The following is a 16540-nucleotide window of genomic DNA, read 5'->3' on the forward strand; positions in this document are numbered from 1 at the left end:
TTAGTTGGTTTTAAATCAACTCAATGGGACGTACATGGTACGAAACCCCATCCTTTGTATGTACCATCATACTGTCATAGCCCTGCTAGACGAATTTAATAGAGTGTCTTTCCAGCTGATTCCACGGCATTGGAATCAGTTTGCCGATTCTTTGGCTAATTTTGCGTATGAAGAAGACCTCTTCTTTAATTGTGGCCCTTGTCCCGATATATCTATTGATGGTGAGACAAGATCCGGTCGTTTGTGGGGTATGCTTTCTAAACATGCCCTCTTTGGCAGACGATGGTTGATTTGGGTGATGCAGAGGGTAAGCGAGACTCATCTGCCTTTATTATCTTGGACCCACAGACTGATTCGACGGCATGTGATGCGAACACCTCTTGCAATATACGCAGGAGGGATAGGTCATAATCTAATGCACTTAGTTTAGGGCTACAAGCCCTGTTCCCCTGGGAATGGTATGCTTTGATGTCTATCATAGTTGTTTCCAGGAGGATGTTATGCTTAGTATGTTTGATTTCATTAGGCCAAGAGGGCCGATTCAGTTTTGTAGTGAAGTGTTTCATTTCATTAGGCCAAGAGGGCCATTTCCCTGCCTAGTGCGGGTGCGTTTAATCGGGTTTTTGTTTTAAGTGTTGTGCTGGACAGATTTTGTGGTTAGTGGACTTTGGTGGAGCCTAGAGGAGCCTTTGCTGCGATGGAAGCTTCTTGTGGCCAATCCAGGTGATATTTCTCCTTTACGAGTACCTTTCTTTCATGTTATATGTGTATTTGTACTTGTCGAGGGGACACATTTTTGTTGGGGACCGGCAACCAAGGCATGAAGTCCCAAGTTTTAGGCTAAGTATGTTTGAGGGAGGTCGGAGTAGTCATTGCCTCCTGTAAAGACATTCGCAGGCATCGAAAGACCTGTTTTAGAAGGAAGTCCTAGTGGCCCTGTTCTGCTAGCCTGCTAGGCAGCCGTTCTAGGAGTTCTTGTTAGTAGTGAGGCAGTTAGAGAAGCCTGCTAGAAGATAATAAAGATGATGCCTAGAAACTCTGTACATCCTAAAAGATGAATATCGATACGAAGGTGTGTAAAAAGGGGTTCTAACCCCTATCAAAGAAAAGAAAAGGAATGAAAATATATAAGCAGTTGATCATTGCCTTGCGAAGGCCTGGTAGGTTCCTGGGGACGAGTTAGACCCGGGGCCGATACCTTGTCTTCCTAGGGGGGTGGCTTCTTGCCAAATATAATACCAAAACAAGGAAGGTTGGAGCGAAAATAAAAGTGAGCGTTAGAAAAGGATTAAGTGTTCGCCTTGCGAGGGCTTGGTAGGTTCTTGGGTGCCGAGACAGGTCCTGAGGCCGATGCCCTGTTCTCCTTGGGTCACTACGCTCAGCTCCCTCCTTTTTACATGCCCAAGTATGTTCATCCAATACAAACCCTAAAAGAAGACATGTACTGAAAGAAAATACTGCTTGATCAGGCTATAGGAGTCCTCGCCTTGCAGGAGCTCCTAGTGATGTTGTCTTTAGTTGGTAAGTAGCGCAGACTATCACTTAGGGCAACCTCTTCGGTAGGTTTTTTAGTTTGGCTGTGTTGGAGCAGCTGGTTCGTGACTCACTTCGGATCTTCTATTAGATGATGCTAGGCCTACTCCTTGTGGATGTCATGCCTTGGTTCTGTCCAGGGGTAGGGGGAGCATTGTGCTGAGTTTTATTATATAATTGTTTTGTATCAGTTTGATGCTTCTTTGGTTGTTTATGTGCAAATATGTTCGTGGATTCGACGGGCTGAGTCGCCCTATCCCGTGGTCGCCAATGAGAGCGGAATTTAGGTGATGGGAAGTGCTTAAAAATAGCTAAAAATTATGAATATTAAGGGAAAAATATTCACCGTCAAAGGCGGCGGCTCGATCTAGGACGATTTTAAGCATCAAAGTGCTTTAAAGGCGCCCGAGCGACACTTGTTGATTTTTCATAATTTTTCAGACAGTTGTGCGGGTTGGCAAGAGTTACTGGCCAATGCGGGATGCTAAGCCGGACGCCCAGGATTTTTCAGAGCTCGATTTCGAGTCCGGATGGGGAAATGGCCAAGAAACCGGTCAAGATACGAAGAGGTGGACCAAAGTTTGGCCAAAGTGGGCATGACCTTTGGGAGCCCAAGAAATTTAAATGTCACATGAAAATTTTGATGCAAGGCATGAAGAAAAAACATGGGGAGGGAGATGTCAGGATGTGCCCAATTTTTGCGCCCAATCTTGGAGGAGACATCACGCAGCTTGTGAGCAACCCACCCAATGGATCTTGGGCATTGATTCCCCTCTGTATGCTAGTCATTTCGCCGCCCTTCGCTCGCGCAATGATGCCCTCTTTGAAGATCTCTGATTTCAATCTTTCTCTCTCCTCCCTCTCTCTCTTCTAAAGACAAGTTCATGTGGGAAGAAGAAGGAAGAAGAAAGAATGATGGAGGCTTGTTCGGCATGGATCGGATTGCTCCACGGGCTGGAAATGGTGATTGGTGATTGTGCTGGACATGAAGTGCTGCTGATTTCCAAATTTGCAGCCATGGATATGAAACCCGAAACACGCAAATAAGCGGTAATTTAAAATTTTCAAAGGAAATTTGAGATTCTATAGCTTTTGATTGATGAAATGTTGTTCATGTGGGCTAAAAATTGTTCGTGTTGCTGTTTTCTATGAGTTCTTGCTGGTCATAATCAGAGAATCAGAAAAATATGCATCTTGTGGTTCAAAATAATACATTAAAACATGAAAAACATGAAAAATCAAGGGAAAATGATGGTTTTTGGCATAAAAATGGGGAAGTAAATAGGAACATAAACTAAACCTTCATTTTTCTGCAAGAAGGAACTAAGGGCCACAGCCCCTAATCTGTTCTTAATTTTTAGTAATTAAATAATGCATGAAAATAAGGGAAAATACAAGAAAAGGGTGAAAAAACCCTAAAAAATAGGGGAAAAATACATTTTGGGTTTCGAAAAATAAGGATAAATAAGAGCAATGTTTGTGAATGTTTGTGGGGACTGAAGCATGAGGATTTGCCTTAGTTCAACCCCACCTTCTTGTTCTAGTGTGTCTTTTTCCGCTTTTTCCACATAAAATGATGTCAAAATACCCTATAAACCTATCCAACGATGCAATATTTAAACGGGGAAGGGTAGAGAAGTTGAAATATGTCTAAATGCCATGTGAGATGATGGGAAAGTGGCTGATTTCTATGCATAGCATTTAGGACGGGTGATAATTAAAATTAAGAGCTTAGTAGCACGAGGATCACCTCGGTGCTAAGCCCATGCAGCAAAGCACGAACAGTAGTTTGAAACCATTAAAAGAATGTTTTGCACTTGTGCACGATACTGTTTTACTAAATGTTTGAGCACTAGGCATCCACCAAATGCATAGAGCATGAAAAGAATTTAAAAGTATCAGTGATCAACTCCTGGACATGCATTGCAATTGGTTTATTAGAACATGACCTACGATGAGAGGCAGTGAGGTACCCATGTTGTAGGCTAGTCGTGGGGTCTAGGGGAAAGAGAAGTAAGGACAATGGTACATTCTTGGACACGCTTATTTGGTACCTTGAGCGACTTTTGTGCGAAATGTTTAGATGTTGAGTGATGCATCGAGGGGCCAATCCCCAAGGTGTAGGAGAGTCGCAGAGGGTTGACGGCATTCAGCCGTAGGAGGAACCCCATGTGTATGTGATTCGAGCCTTTTGGCTATGTGAAAGGGACTCCCTCTGAGGAGTAATATTGGGTTAGGATCAGTTGGACTACAACGTATTACAAACGCAATGTTTAAGAAGGTAGAGATTTTGATAGACGCTCCTGGAGGCCGAGGGGTTGTCTTGTGCGTAGTGACGAGGCCCGGCTAGTGCATGAGCCAGTCTCGGCCCGTTTTTAGGTCCATCAGACGTCGAATTGCAACAGTGTGCACGAAACGTCGAGCAATCTCTCTGCAGACATCTTTTCCATCATGTATCTACATCGATTAGCAAAGCATCAACATTTTTCCTCTCCATCTTCAATACCCTTTGCTGCTTCCTATTTGCTGAAGTCTCCGTATTTATCTTTAGATTTCCTCGTTCCACCTTTTTGCACGTCCTCCACAGGCTTCACAATCATTATCGGCATCCTTGGTCAGCAGAGGAAAACACCTAATGCAATGTGAAGTTCCAGTATAGATCATAGACCATGAGCTCCAGTGCTCTTTGCTAGTGCTTTTTGAGCCACTCTTCTCAATGCTGCCTCAGTGTAATGCAGCTTCACATTGTTCTTGAAAAATAACTTTTTGCACAAGGGCATTCTTGGGATCAATTAGAACCTGAACAAGCTATTGTTCATCCAAAGCTGACAGACACTTTAAATTGATTAGACAGGAGTGAACTTAGCATGGCTGAGATGGTTTGTTTCATGGCCTCTCTGTTGTCAGGAGAAACCTTCTCCCTTGTGTGTCTTATCTCCCGAGGCTATATGTGAAGGCTCCCCATATTTACGTTCCATACTTTTTCTTCCCTAGGCCGATAAAGCTCCTCTCTCTGACCAGAAAAGCGGCTTCTCCCACGCTAATATTGCAGTGCATACCAGAACCTTTATTAAGCGAATTGAAAATATTCTCTTTGTAAGGTTTTGGTCAGATCGTAACATGCCAGCATTTCCTTCATATCTCTGACAATCTCCCTTTCAGCACAGTTGTGGTGAAGGAATAACCTCATTCTATTAGAATCTTCATCAATGCATCAGTCAAGTCTCGTCCAGCCAAATCAAGATGAAGAATAGCATGTGGTAGTGAATAACCCTCATATATGGGCACAATATGGGTCACACCATCACTAGAATCCGACATAATACCAGTTGTCCTACCACTGGCATATAGTAAAAGCACAGTGTGAATTGCAACATACATAGCACGCACATTGAATGTATCAACATTATTTGTGTCATCTTCTCTCTATTGGCCTTGGGATCCAGTGGAGCTTCTGTGAGGAGGACTGGATGCTCTTCAGGCGCAACACGAAGCTCATTGTAGAAGGTATGGTGCCAAATTTTCTCCATGTCATCCCACTTGGTAACAATACCATGCTCAATGGGATACTTTAAAGTCAATATTTCTTGTTTAGATTGCGCTTCATCACCAACATAAGCATCCTTCTACCCCATACCAACCATAACATCAGTGTGCCGTGGTCGGCCTACAATACTTGGAAATACAGCTTGAGTAGCATCATCTACTTTATTGGCTTTGCATAGTCCAAGAGTAACCATACCCACAGTGAGACTATCTAGATGCATTTCTACTTTCTGCATTCTGTTGTACATTTCCAATGCATCATTAAATCTTTGTGCCTTGATGAGAAAATCTATAACACAATTGTACGTGAAGCTAGCAAGCTCACAACCTAGATCACTCATGGGATCAAACACTTGCAAAGCCTCCTGAATGTGTTCTTGTTGGGTATATCCTCCAATCAAAGAGCTCCATGTCACAACATCTCGATTGGGTAGTGTACCAAAAATAACATGCACATCTGGTAGGTTTCCATACTTGGCATACATGCCAACTAGAGCATTACAGATAAGTTCCTCTTGCTCCAATCCCCTCTCCACTATACTGCCTACGTAGAACAAATGCAAACACAATGACTAAGTATGTACAAAGTAACAAATGCCACATACACAACTTTTTGGTGGATTCCACATCTCGAATGCACAGTAGTACGACATCCACCCCCTCTGATCCTGCGCATCCTCCGGATGGGCCAACTACCCATGATCATTATCGTCAAGATCCTGGAACAGATCAATCTCTTCATTGTGTATTTCTGGTATATCAGCAAGATTATCTATCATATCATATGTCTCTTCTACTAGAGTTTCTTCTCGTTTCTCCTCTCTTGCAAATTCTTCCAATGCATAATCATCATCATCTCTTTTCTTGAAAATCTTGATTCTTTTTTCTGCAATAGGCACTCTAAGCACTGTCCCATCCAATTCTGTCAGCTCATATGTTGCATTATCAAAGACATATCTGACTATGTATGGCCCAAACCATCTTTTCACCATCTTCTGAAGTGTAGTATATAGATTTTCAAGGCTGCTATCAAAGGCTAATACCGAGTCTCCCTCTTCTATTACTCTAGGCCGCAAGCGATGCCTGCTGTCAAACCTATCCTTATTTCTAAGTCTAGCAACCTTCAACCTGTCAATAGCTAGCTGAATATCCTCTAGTCTTCCCTCCAACTGTCAGATCCAAAGAGCTAAGGGCTCCTCTCTTGTCAAATCCTCCTGCCAAGGTAAAAATGACCAAGTCAAAGCACAAGTCTCAGTTGGCATAACCGGTTTCTGACCATAGATCAACTCTGCGGGCATATATCCTGTGGTAACATTGTGAGTTGTACGATCAGCTCACAAAGAAAATGGTAGAAGTCTTGGCCATTCTCCAATCCGTCCTCTGCATGCTTTGGCTAATGCTTTCACTATCGGGGAATGCCCTCTTTCACTCTTTCCATTTCCTTTTGGATTATATGTTGTGGCTAGAGCCAACTTGATTCCTAGTTGAGAGAAAAACTCCCTAGCTTCATCTGCATCCAATTCACCGCGATCTAGTGTGGCTCTCATCTCAATAAAATTTCTGCCCCTTTCAAAGCAGTTGATATAAACAATCTGCTATGTGTGCAAAATGGGATATCCAAATCATGTAAAACACATAGGCTCCAATGAATCTCCGTACCTCTGAAGTGGTAGAACAATACTACATAATCTTGCCTATAGCATCCACCTTTTCAGGTGAAGGTTTTCTGCCATAATACCCACACATATGTCCAACAATGACAACCTCATTTACTCCAAAAATAGATTTTTGCCGTGATAGTGTCAAGTTCACTTCTTCTAACCTGGCCAAAATCTTTTCACAAGCTTGAATATGATCAGCCACAAAGTATCTACATCCCTGCTCATTTAGACTCTCATTCTTCTCTTCTTCCACCTTAATGGGCACATCATCCAAGAAAGGCATGGTAAGTTGAGGTATGTACTCACGAAGGACCTTATGCATGGCATTCATCATATGTGCAACGGAATTAGTGGCACCTAGAGGCAAGGTACACATCCTTACAAGCCCAATAGGAGTTCTCAAAGTGATTATGTCCGTGCTTTCCATGGCCAGCTGAAACTGATCATATCCCGAATACAAGTCACCTAAAAAATAGATGGCACGTCTAGCAAATGCTTCTGCAAACTCATCCACAACTGGACCTATACCAACATTCCTGATAGTAACTCTGTTTACTGACTGCATGTCCTGTATAAATCGAAGAGTACCATTCTTCTTTGGAGCCATAAACCACCTATTTGACTATGGTGCAGATGACGACTCCAGGATTCCCATCCTGATTTTCTCATTCAACAAGTCAACTAGCTTTGGCAGGTGTGCCCTAGGCACTGGAATAGGTCGGAGGTTCCATGGAATATGAGGAATAGTAAAGATCACCATAGGGGCAACAATATCCGGATTCACACATCCAATCTCATACGAGAAGAAAGCAAACCCCCTTCCATGTTGCTCAAGCATATCCTGAAAGCATTTCTTCTCTAAGGGTAGCAAGAAATCACAATTTTCCATTTTTAATTCAGCGAAAGTCTCTGTTGAAAATTTATGGCCTATATGCTCTGGATTCCTCAAAATTGGCTGCTTGGTAGCCCTCTCTATTTGTTGATCATTGTCTGGTGGAAGCGGTCTAGCTACCGGCTTCACCTTCTTATCCACAGTCTTGTATTTCGTGTCAACCCTAGCTTCATTATGATCCTCTACATTACTCAAATCTTGCTGTAAATCAGCAATTCTGCACATTGGTGGCTGAATATCCTCAACCCTCTGCTCTATGGATTGCATAGGAACAGCCCTAAACTCTGGATGCTGAAATATTTCAGCAGTAAACTCTGTTGGATGAAAGTTTTCAGCCCTCTGTGTCGCTGTAGGGCTAATCATAATCAATCGAAAATTCTGTTTGCTGAATTTCTTCAGCACTCAACACTTTTTACTGAGTCACCTCAGCCTCTGACTCTATTTGTGACACAATCTGAAATTTCATGAAACATGTCCAGGAACTGCACTCATACATTACTGTGACAACTCTGCATATCAGTTTTTAGCATATTTTACATCTCTATCATCGTATCTGCACAAACCATACTATCATACATCCCATCTACATGCTCATCATCCTCTAAAATACCTGCATTTTTCAAATCTTTCTCCTTTCTGCATATGTACTGCTTGGCAGCTCTAGGCAACTTAGAAATCTTCTGATAACTCACCAAACTGTTTGCTGAAATTCCAACAAAATTGGAGGAGAAAACACTGCTACCAGGAGGTGAGAACTCCAATCTCCTCTGCTCTGTACCACCATCATCTCGCGGGACAGCGGTACCTAATGAAAACCCGAATCCCTCATACTGGGCAAAGGTGCATCTCGAAGAGTATCCCTGTTTCTAGCATGATTTACACACACAGCCATAAACTGGACTGCTCTCATACCATCTTTACTACGAATCTGTGCATAAGCAGATCCATCATCCATTACTTTCGTCTCCATGCGCATCTCTGTAATGAATGGTTGTCCCAGGATTATGGGGTAAGGGCATGAATCTTGCACAAAGAAATGGAAATCCTCCTCTACAACTCCAATAGAAATCCTGACACTGGGACAGGCAGCATACAAATCACCTACAGTGTTGTTGGCAGCTCTCATACGCCACCCATTCTCTCCATCCATAGGCCATCTATTACTTTCATAAACTCCACGAACTATGAGATTAATCTCTAAACCATGATCCACCAAAGCAACATAAGGCACCTGTTTCTCTCCAATTTTTACCGTTGTTTTTGTAGTTGCCCTAGCCCAATGACTCCGCGAAAAGTGACTATGCGGTACCAAGATAGGCTCATTAATTTCAACATACTGCATAGGCTGAACTCTCTTCTCTGTCTACAAAAAGAACAGAAGCATTCTCAACCATAACCTCATCCTCATCCTCATCCAACTCCCCAATCAAAACTCCCTGTGTATCAGTAGTAGGCAATGTATGTCTTTTCCTCTTTAGGACTTCTTGGAACTAATCTTGAAACTCTCTTTTCGAGATGCCCAAAACCTTAGAAATAGTAAAAGTCACCTCACTGTGAAGTATCTTATCATTAAACATTTTCTTCATGTCCGTAGATGTCTCAATATCGAACATCAATCTAAACCCTGGCTGCCTTCTCTGTCGAGGCTCTTTCCTCTTTTCTTTCTTTTGAGCATCTTCCATTTGCCGTGCTGGCCCTGGTCTCAGAGACGGCCCTGCAGTAGATGGAGTAACAAACTCACCCGCTCTAGTCTTTTTAGTTGCATTTGGATTCTCTTCATCTCTCTTACGCTTCTCCTCAACAAGTACATCTGCTCCCTGAGACTTAGCAAAGTAGACATAAATAGTGTACCTGTCCAACAAGTGAATCCCAACCTGTCTCAGATCTGATGCTAGAACTTGCACTAGTCAGAACAGTCTGCTGAATTTTCCCCTTGTTTGCCGTCTCCAAAGCATCTATCCATAATGCTGACTGACTCTCTAAACCTTTCTCAATCTAAACTCCATATGCAGAAGGATCTCCTCTAGCTACCACATAAGAAGTACACACAGCCATATCATCTACTAATTTCTTCATTCCGCCTTTCCCAAAATTGGTAGCAAGCAGAGCTCCTGTTTCAGTCAACCAGATCTTGCCATATTGTCCCCAAAATACCAAAATTTTCCTCCTTGCATCTTGAAAATATTTGCAATCCCTGCAATGCTGATGGTTTGTACTATCACACCAAATACATCTTTGATCTCTCCTAGGTACACTAGGAGCACTCCTAGGTGTAGTAGGAGCACTAGAAGAAATAGTAGGTGCAGTCGAAGCAAACTTCTCTTTCAAATTCCCCACCAATTCTGCTTTAACTGACTCCAATGCTCAAATTCGTTATGCCTTTGATTATGTCATCAAGAGAGGAAGGAACCGACGGAGCGGATGATTTTGGAGCAGAAGGAGATGGCATCAGTCTTGGAACGGGAGGAACAGGAGGATTAGAAACAGTAGGCATATCCTCCTCTTGGTCAAATTCGAGACCGCATCCTGGACATCTTGCCAATCTGTTTTAAGACCCATAGGCTTCGTGCGATCCTCAAGAAGCTCTTCTAATTCTTCCTGAAGAGCAGGATCTGCAGCTTGCAAGAAAAGCTTAAGTTTCTCAACATCCAATGCTCTTTGTTCAATAGCATCAAGCAGACTATACCTCTCTCCAAATTCTAGTATCAATTCTGAAGCAACGAGACCTTTGTTTGGCATGTAGACCCACTCTTGGAATGATCGCCGTGTAGCCATCCCAAAGTCCTCAAGAAAATACTCCTCTTTTAGGGCCTTGTTAAAATCTTGCCAATGCGAATTTTGAAGGAAAAGATCAATCACTTTTTCCCTCAAGGCGGGTGTAACAAGGCGAAGAAAATATTTACTCATAAGTCCTGTTGGTACTCCAAAAAATCCCATCTTGATCTCATACATCTTCAAATAAGCCAATACATTATGGCCATCAAATAGATTCTTTTCATTCTCAACTGCTTCAATCGCCTTAGTTGCGCTGATTGCATTCTCTTGCTCCAAATATAGTTGCCTTTGCTGAGACAACTGTTGTTGGTGTAACTGCTGCTACTGCTGCATATACAATTGTATCTATTGATTTTGAAGCTGCATATACACAGATGTATTCTAAAAAATCTGCTTTAAATCATCCGTAGAAGTACTTGATGCAGAATTGATGATGGAGTTGAAGTAGAGGACAAAGCAGGAATCATAGAAGAGGTTGAAAGTGATGCTGAAGTATCTCCCATCCTAAAATTTAAATGCAACGCTTTCACGTCGGGTTCACCAAAGATGTCGAAGGGTTTTCGAAAGCAAAGTCATGACCACAGAGGACCTTGACTAATTTCAGGATAGAAGATCAATCATACGAATAAGCAAGATGAGAGGATTTGTGACCAGCAAAAGCGGCAGAAAACGGAGGGCATGTTGATACTCCGGATGGTAGAAAACACTGCATTTTGCAGCGAAGTTAGATGCCCATTCAAGTGAATCTGCTGTGGAAAATCTACTCGAATACTGGAGTATTCATACACCTTGTCTTCCCATGAAACATGAAACTTGATTGCTTATATGTACACTGCAATCAATAACATCCTTCCAGTAAATACAAACAATGTATACTGCTTTTGGTCATTCTGAGAATGTCTACATGAGACTTGGCATAAAATTTGCACATCCACCCATTCCATGGCAATGCAGCAAACTCATGAAGTCGAATCTATTGTAGTCACACTGCATTCTTCTCTACTTGGAAAGTTAATCTCCACTTTGAAATCCATATACGGGTCTATCAATGATTGCATCATCTTGCTAGCGGACTGTACTTAAATTTTGTATTCTGTGAAGGAAAGAATGCCAAAGAAGTAATTCAAAGTAGTTGTTGCTAAATCCCAGAACCAGACTGAGTGTCCTTCGAATCTTCCTTAGGTAGAGCTCATGATTTGATAAAGACTGTGTGACCAAGGAACAAAACATGACCAGTACAAACTAGTCTCCAGCCAAACTGGAAGCAGGTGCTCGAGCTTTGGATTCTGACACTTGTAGTTCCAACCTACTTGCAATGCACAAACTCCCCATGGTAAAAAAGGGGCACAGCACCTTCTCACTGCCTGTGACTTCCCCCATAAACTTCCCTTCAATTCTCTGTTTTTGTTCTATCCCTTGTAAGAGGATTACAACAAAAATACAAGCATACAGGCTGCAGTATTCTACCTACCCCTTGTTGGTTTGTTTAAAGATCAGTTGCTTCAGGCCGCCAAAATCCTTGATTGGAGCGAATTATGGATCCAGCTGAGCAATTTCTCATGAGAGGCATTGCCGTAGCAGGCATAGTGGATGATTAGGCAAGATCAAAGAAGCACAAAAGAAAGACGTCGAATTGCAACAGTCTGCACGAAACGTCGAGGAATCTCTCTACAGACATCTTTTCCGTCATGTATCTACATTGATTAGCAAAGCATCAACGGTTTCCTCTCCTGTAAAATATTACATGGTGCAGCGAATAGAATTTGAGAAAGAGATAGAGAGTACACAATAGATAAGAGGAGAATTAGTAAATTCTTTAACTTCAAACAACTGATACAAAGATGGCTATGTCCACCCGTGCGCTTCCACTGTGTGAAGCTTAGATGGCGATCTAAACAGAAGATAGGTGAAGAGCTTAAGGCTAGCTGGAACAACAACTCTGATTGGGTGAAAGATGAGTGAGAGATGGCTGCGAAGGGGTTTAGCTTTTATAGCCCGCGAAGGTCGTTAGGTCGGCCTTCTCACCCCCACCTACCATATGAGCCTCCACTAGTCGGCCAGGGAATATTCCAGGGAATATTACCTTTACAATAGGGGCCCTTTTTAACTCCCTTACCCCGCAACTCAATGCAATGCGCCTCGAGTTGCTACCAGCTTAACCACTCCGTCTAACCCAAAGATTAGACCCACAAGGGTCACCTTTTTGCCATCCGGTCACATAGACCTCATCTGATATACAAGTCAGGACTCCACCAATGTCCGGGCTCACACTTGGCTTCTCCTCATAATGGGGGCCTTACAACTTTGAGCACCATGGATCATTGGTAGCACCTAATGAGGGTGGGGCATTGATCATATCTAACATCTCCATCTTTAATACCCTTTGTCGCTTCCTATTTCCCGAAGTCTCTGTATTTATCTTTAGATCTTCCTCATTCCACCTTTTTGCACGTCCTCCACAGGCTTCACAATCATTATCGGCCTCCTTGGTCAACAGAGGAAAAGGCCTAATGCAATGTGAAGTTTCAGTATAGAACGTAGACCATGAGCTCCAGTGCTCTTTGCTAGTGCTTTTTGAGCCACTCTTCTTGTGTATAGGGGAGGTACCTTACTCGAGGCTTGGCTCTCCTTGGTGGCGACTCGGCGCGGGGCTGATTCTCGTCACGCTTGGGCATGGTTAAGTGGCTCGGGGCTTCCTCCAGGAAAATATAGGTGGGAAGGTGAGTGACTTGAGTGAAAAAAGTGAGGGGGGGGATTAGTTTCTTCTTGGGTTGAGAGGTGAGGGGGTTATAGGAAGGGCCCGGGGTTTCCTCCCTTGGCTCTTGCGTAAGCACCAAAAACGTCCGTTTTACCTTCAAAAAGGCTCCTTGCACGTTTGGGGGAGTTGGAAAGGCTTGTCTTTTGCCTCAGTGTAATGCAGCTTCACATTGTTCATGAAAAGAAACTTTTTGTATTGTTTCACAAGGGCATTCTTGGGTTCAGTTAGAACCTGAACTAGCTGTTTTTTATCCAAAGCTGATAGACACTTTAAATCGATCAGACAGGAGTGAACTTAGCGTGGCTGAGATGGTTTGTTTCATGGCCTTTGTGTTGTTAGGAGAAACCTTCCCCCTTGTGTGTCTTACCTCCCGAGGCTATATGCGAAGGCTCCCCCCCGTTTCCGTTCCGTGCTTTTTCTTTCCCAGGCCGGTAAAGATCCTCTCTCTGACCAGAAAAGCGGCCCCTCCCATGCTAATTTTGCAGTGCATACCAGAACCTTTATTAGGCCAATTGAAAATATTATTTCTCTAAGATTTCGATCAGATCGTAACATGCCAGCATTTCCTTCATATCTCTGACAATATCCCTTGCAGCAGTTGTGGTGAAGGAATAACCTCGTTCTGTTAGAATCTTCATCAATGCATCAGTCAAGTCTCGTCCAGTCAAATCAAGATGAAGAATAGCATGTGGTAGTGAATAACCCTCATATATGGGCACAATATGGGTCACACCATCACTAGAATCCAACATAATACCAGTTGTCCTACCACTGGCATATAGTAAAAGCACAGTGTGAATTGCAACATACATAGCACGCACATTGAATGTATCAACATTATTTGTGTCATCTTCTCTCTATTGGCCTTGGGATCGAGTGGAGCTTCTGTGAGGAGGACTGGATGCTCTTCAGGTGCAACACGAAGCTCATTGTAGAAGGTATGGTGCCAAATTTTCTCCATGTCATCCTAGTTGGTAACAATACCATGCTCAATGGGATACTTTAAAGTCAATATTCCTTGTTTAGATTGAGCTTCATCACCAACATAAGCAACCTTCTGCCCCATACCAACCATAACACCAGTGTGCCGTGGTTGGCCTACAATACTTGGAAATACATCTGAAGGAGCATCATCTACTTTATTGGCTTTGCATAGTCCAACACTACAACAGAAACAAGGCATAGACGCGCAAAGTCAGGCGCGTCTATCACAGCGTCTATATATGCGTGTAAACGTGTGTGTAAATAGACGCGCACTTTGCGTCTATATATCCACGAAAATAGACGCGCTTATACACGCGAAAATAGACGCTCACGTCAAAATTCAAATCATACTAAATCATTTCTTTTCAAACTATGCCTTTCCTTTCCTACGTTTTTTGCGGTTCTGAAGCTTGAGTTTAGCCGATATGCAGTCTCTTCATGCCTCACCTAGTCTTTTCATGCCTCACCTCCTCATGACTCACCTCTTCTTTCATTTCAAATACACAAGAAGGGAAAAAGGAAAGCAAAGGAGAGGAAGAAAGAGAGAACAAGAGAGAGGAGAACAAGAAGAAGCAGCAAGCAAGCAAGCAAGCATCAAGGAAGGGTAACTTACCAAGGAGAGGAAGAAGGAGAAGGAAGAAGCGCCACCACCTGCCACACCAAACTCCCAAGGTGAGTCTCTCCCTCTCTCTCTCTCTCTCTTTCTTTCTATCTTCCTCTCTCTGCTTGGTTTATGTATTTAGGATTTGTGATTCCATTATGTATTGCATTTTGTAAAACAATAATGGCAGTCGTCTGCTAAAATCAGCCTACCAAGCGCGTCTGATAGTGCATCTACATCTCAGTGTAGACACAGATATAGACGTGGAAAACGTTTCTCCGGGGTGCGTTTTTGAGCGTGTGTGCTCTGCAGTGTACACGCGAGGATACACGCGCTGACAGACGCCCACACAGACGCGGGTACAGATGCGCACAAAGACGTAGGTATAGATGCTGTATGTAATATAGATGCTATATGTAATATGTTTTATCTACACAGGGTAATATGATTTTTCTTGTGTAGATGTGGAATCCTGGATCCTCCAGCACCCCATTCAACAAGGAGCAATTCATGGCGGAGATGACCAATTATCTTGGTCACCCTCCCACTGCAGATGAGGTTTTCAATGTGATGTCTGGGACACCTATCACATCTTTGCCTACACAGGGATCAGCTAAGGTACATGGATCGTTCGAAGCACGTACATCTGCAGAGGCACGTGTATGGAGTGAGGTAGAGGGTAGTGCACGTCGAGGGAGGAGGGAGAGTGGTGCGGGAGGACGAGGAGGATGAGAGCTTTGTGGGGGTTTCCTAGGTGGTGGCTCTCGATCACCCTCACTAGAAATGAGAGAGGTGAGCCTCCACAAATGTACTACTCTATCACTGATGTTGGTGGTATCTTGCATGACTTCGAGGGGAGGGAAGTGATAGCCTACTTGCGGAGTGTCATGCATGCCACATACAAAGATTGCATGATTCTCTTCAAGCACCAAAAAAATGGTTTGTGGCAAGAGGTGCTGCGAGCAGTACATAAAAGCTACCCTAATCCTGAGAATTCATGATTCTCAAATGATTGGGGACGGTCAAAGGTGAGAGACGCGCTTCATAACAAGAGGTCTCACCTTATGATGCGCGCCAAGGAGTCATTGCGGAGACAAGAGCAGGGGCGCCCTGGATATGGCCAACCACCCAATTGCCACCGGAAGGAGTGGAAAGAGGCCAAGAAGAGAGCAACTGAGAAAATGACAAGTGGCCAGCATGCAGAGGCGCGACGTATCCAGATGGCAACCATGGGATCGTCGCATTATGGATCGGGTGGCAGGGAGTCATGGGAGGCTGAGTTTGTAAGTATTATTTGATTTCTTTTTTTAAATTAAATTTTGTAATTTGTTTCACTTCATTATGTAGTGTGTTTTAATACGTTGTATGTTCAAATTGTTTTGTAGTTCCATATCGTTGGTAGGATGCCTACTCCTAGAGAGGTAGGCTACCATCGAGGTCATAACCGGGAGTCCACTTGGCAGCATTTCTATGAGGAGGGACTCATCACGGAGGAGCAATATAATCGCGCCATGAGGATTCCACCACCAGAAGAGGTATGTTTTATTTTTTACATAAAAAGTGTAGATCAATATGATTTATTGTTTGTAATGGTATTTATATACTTTAATCATTTGTGTAGGTGAACCCTGATGCAGTTGAGGATAGCGAAGGGGGGACTAGCAGTAGCGGTGGCGGCAACGGCAGCGGCACAGGCAGCAATGGTGGTAGCGATGATCATACCTCTTCTAAGGAGATATAGAGGAGCCCCATGCATGCATGCCTCCCCTTGGCTTGTAATTTTCATTTTT

General features: G+C 43.2%; 2 pseudogenes; both read right to left on the reverse strand.

Moving 5' to 3' along the window:
* Positions 1-4603: 4603 nt before the first annotated feature.
* LOC148022515 (actin-85C pseudogene) lies at positions 4604-5564 on the reverse strand (annotated as a pseudogene).
* Positions 5565-13686: 8122 nt separating this feature from the next.
* LOC148022516 (actin-85C-like) lies at positions 13687-14255 on the reverse strand (annotated as a pseudogene).
* Positions 14256-16540: the final 2285 nt, after the last annotated feature.

Source organism: Lygodium microphyllum, chromosome 16, assembly GCF_053477565.2.
Source record: "Lygodium microphyllum isolate KBCC chromosome 16, Lygodium_microphyllum_v1.1.10, whole genome shotgun sequence".
NCBI classification, from domain to species: Eukaryota; Viridiplantae; Streptophyta; class Polypodiopsida; order Schizaeales; family Lygodiaceae; genus Lygodium; species Lygodium microphyllum.